This window comes from Squalius cephalus, assembly GCF_949319135.1.
Source record: "Squalius cephalus genome assembly, chromosome: 11".
Lineage (NCBI taxonomy): Eukaryota > Metazoa > Chordata > Actinopteri > Cypriniformes > Leuciscidae > Squalius > Squalius cephalus.
In genome coordinates, this window is record NC_137132.1 from 3724730 (window position 1) to 3728264 (window position 3535).

At 34.7% G+C, this 3535-nt stretch overlaps 1 protein-coding gene across 2 annotated transcripts in view; it reads left to right on the top strand.

Moving 5' to 3' along the window:
* The first annotated feature begins 291 nt into the window (after nt 1–291).
* Nucleotides 292–3535, top strand: part of LOC307167506 (cell adhesion molecule 2-like) — a 17291-nt gene continuing 14047 nt past the window's right edge. The window contains exon 1 of one of the 2 annotated variants that reach the window (XM_079886668.1): nt 292–412. The gene's annotated coding sequence lies outside the window, so the exon portion shown is untranslated. The remainder of the gene's footprint in view (nt 413–3535) is intronic. The other variant, XM_079886667.1, reaches the window with a different exon arrangement.

Sequence of the window (3535 nt, forward strand, 5' to 3'; positions counted from 1 at the left end):
TCTCTGTAAAGCTGCTTTGAAACAATGTGATTTGCATAAAGTGCTATATAAATATAGTTGACTTGACTTTAACTAATGGGACCTTATTGTAAAGTGTTAGCAAAAATATAAAACCAGTTCAGTTTCAGACACATTGTTGCACATCAATCGCTTGTTTGCTTTAGTGAAGATTAGAGTTATTTGATTTATATATCTTTATTTTAGCGTACGCAGCTTATTTCACGTGATTCGCATTCTCAGACACTTCTTGGGTTTTAATTGTGAAACCTTATATTAAGGCAGAAACACGATCTGAGGTTTCACACTTTATTGAAGAGCACTTCCTCTTTCTCTCTCGCTCGGTCAAAAAGGAACTGTTTAATCGCCGTGTTTCATTTGATCCGATCGCTGGAGGACAGACGGCTGAACTCTAGTAAGTGCTCTCTCGTTTTACACTGTCTCATCATCTCTCTACTCTCACCCTTTTCCTCTTCACACACTTTCACACACACACATGTTGGCCGGTGGCATGTGTGCGGCTGGGTCAGGTTTCTCAGGTTTTTTCTGGATCAGGGCACTGTGTTAAACTGAGTGTGTGTTGTGAAGCGTGTCGGGTGTAATCGTTCACACTTATGCTAGTTGAGATGTTTTCTCTTGATTTTCTTCCTTTTATGTTTGTGTTGTTGTCTGTGATCGGCCCACAGAAGCTTTTGTTTCCTTTAAACACTTTCAGTTTAACGTGGATCATTTTTAAAAGCTCTTTGATTTCATTGTAATGTGACAAAACAGTAAAATGGCACAATGAGTGTAGTTTAGTTTAATGCCACCTGCGTTAAAGTAACTCAATTAGTTTAGATATGTTTCATTTAGTTTATTTTAGTTCAGCTGCAGTAAATCAAACACGTTTAGTTTAGTTTAGTTTAGTTTAGTTTAGTTTAGTTTAGTTTAGTTTAGTTTAGTTTAGTTTAGTTTAGTTTAGTTTAGTTCAACTGCAGTAAATCAAACACGTTTAGTTTAGTTTAGTTTAGTTTAGTTTAGTTCAGCTGCAGTAAATCAAACACGTTTAGTTTAGTTTAGTTTAGTTTAGTTTAGTTTAGTTTAGTTTAGTTTAGTTCAGCTGCAGTAAATCAAACACGTTTAGTTTAGTTTAGTTTAGTTTAGTTTAGTTTAGTTCAGCTGCAGTAAATCAAACACGTTTAGTTTAGTTTAGTTCAGCTGCAGTAAATCAAACACGTTTAGTTTAGTTTAGTTTAGTTCAGCTGCAGTAAATCAAACACGTTTAGTTTAGTTTAGTTTAGTTTAGTTTAGTTTAGTTTAGTTTAGTTTAGTTTAGTTTAGTTTAGTTTAGTTTAGTTTAGTTTAGTTCAGCTGCAGTAAATCAAACACGTTTAGTTTAGTTTAGTTTAGTTTAGTTTAGTTTAGTTTAGTTTAGTTTAGTTCAGCTGCATTAAATCAAACACGTTTAGTTTAGTTTAGTTTAGTTTAGTTTAGTTTAGTTTAGTTTAGTTCAGCTGCAGTAAATCAAACGTTTAGTTTAGTTTAGTTTAGTTTAGTTTAGTTTAGTTTAGTTTAGTTTAGCTGCAGTAAATCAAACACGTTTAGTTTAGTTTAGTTTAGTTTAGTTTAGTTTAGTTTAGTTTAGTTTAGTTTAGCTGCAGTAAATCAAACACGTTTAGTTTAGTTTAGTTTAGTTCAGCTGCAGTAAATCAAACACGTTTAGTTTAGTTTAGTTTAGTTTAGTTTAGTTTAGTTTAGTTTAGTTTAGTTTAGTTTAGTTTAGTTTAGTTTAGCTGCAGTAAATCAAACACGTTTAGTTTAGTTTAGTTTAGTTTAGTTTAGTTTAGTTTAGTTTAGTTTAGTTTAGTTTAGTTTAGTTTAGTTTAGCTGCAGTAAAGCAAGCACAATTAGTTTAATCTTGTTTACTTTAGTTACATATCCTCTGGAATAAAATGGCACATCCAGTTTAGTTTAGTAAAATGTAGTTTAGTTTAGATAAGTGTATTTTAGTTTAGTGCTGTCTGCACAATTAGTTTAGTTTAGGCTACGTTAGTTAAAACACAAATGGCACAAACAGTTCAGTTTAGTAAAATGTTTAGTTTTTAGGTTAGTTTAGTAAAACGTAGTTTAGTTTGGTGCCCTCTGTGGTGAAGTAGCACAATCAGGCTAGTTTAGTGTAGTTTCGTTTAGTAAAATTTAAATTTGCATAGTAAAATTGCACAACCAGGGGCCTGTACCATGAAGCCGGATTAGGTGGCTAGCCAGCTATGTTTCAGCTTAGTTTCCGCCAACCCTGGGTTTTAGGTACTATGAAAGTAGCTTGGCTTTAATCGGTGTTCGTTGCCATGGTATCTTACGCTGCACGGCTAACCTGCTCCGGGGCAGGTTATGTTCTGGATTCAAGATCTCAGACTGAAGTTTGACCAATCAGCTGAGAGCAAAGAAACATATAGGTGACGTAACTTATTCCAAGCGTCTGTTGCAATGACTTCACATTTTCTTCCAAATCCGGTGGATATCTCAGCGCAAATTGTTTGACGAGCACTTCATAGAGAAAGAGTTTTTAGCCAGACAAAATCCTCTTGCCTTAACTGATAGTTACTTGTATGAAAGATACAGATTTTCCGCGGAAGGAATGTCTTATCTTTGCGAACTTCTTGAGCCGCACATAAAGAATTTAACACGTCGAATTCATGCACTTACTGTACCGCAAATATTGCGTTGCGTTTTTTTTTTTTTTTTGCAAGTGGTACATACTTGCACGGTGGGTGACGCACAGAAGCTATGGGGAAAACATATGTTTGTCAAACCATTCGCAAGGTGGTCCTCGCCCTGCAGGAGTACATGAAAAGTTTCATTAATAGTGTTCCCCGGACATTTATCGACCATGTCCATAAAAGAGGGCTTTTATAAAAGTGCCAGTAAGATATATTGATAGGGTGACATCACATGAACACTTTTTTTTTTTTCAAAAAGCAAATTTCACAAATGTACTAGGCTATACAATATAATACATGTTAAGAATTATTTTAAATCTTTTTTATTATTCTTCTGTTAATCTTATGATGGGATTCCCAAGTCATTGCAACATGTATGCAGTCTATTGCTCCAGTCTCCACTGCTCTAGGGGAACATGAGGCAGATTATGTTAATAGGAAGTCCTATCACAGCCATAATGTTCAGGTAGAGATATGTTAGATGATTATTTTCTGTGAGATGAATCTTTAAATTAATAGTAACATTAACAGTTATAATAATGATCTACTAAACATTTCATCTGCAGACGACTTGTGGTCATGAACATATGATCAAGTTTGTATGCCAAATGGCCTGGCTCAGTGCTTGACTCAAATTTTCCGTTAGTCTGTGTTGTGTCAGCACTTTGAGGAAAGCAAGTTAAATTTGGTTCAGTACAAAACACTGTTAATTTGAACTGAGATAGAAAAACCTACACAATAACCCCCTATCATGACCCTCAGATAGGGCCACAACACCGCTTCAATGTGGCCCTCAAACAAGAGTGAAGATAAAGATGACCTTTGGCCTCCTAAAGGCACAT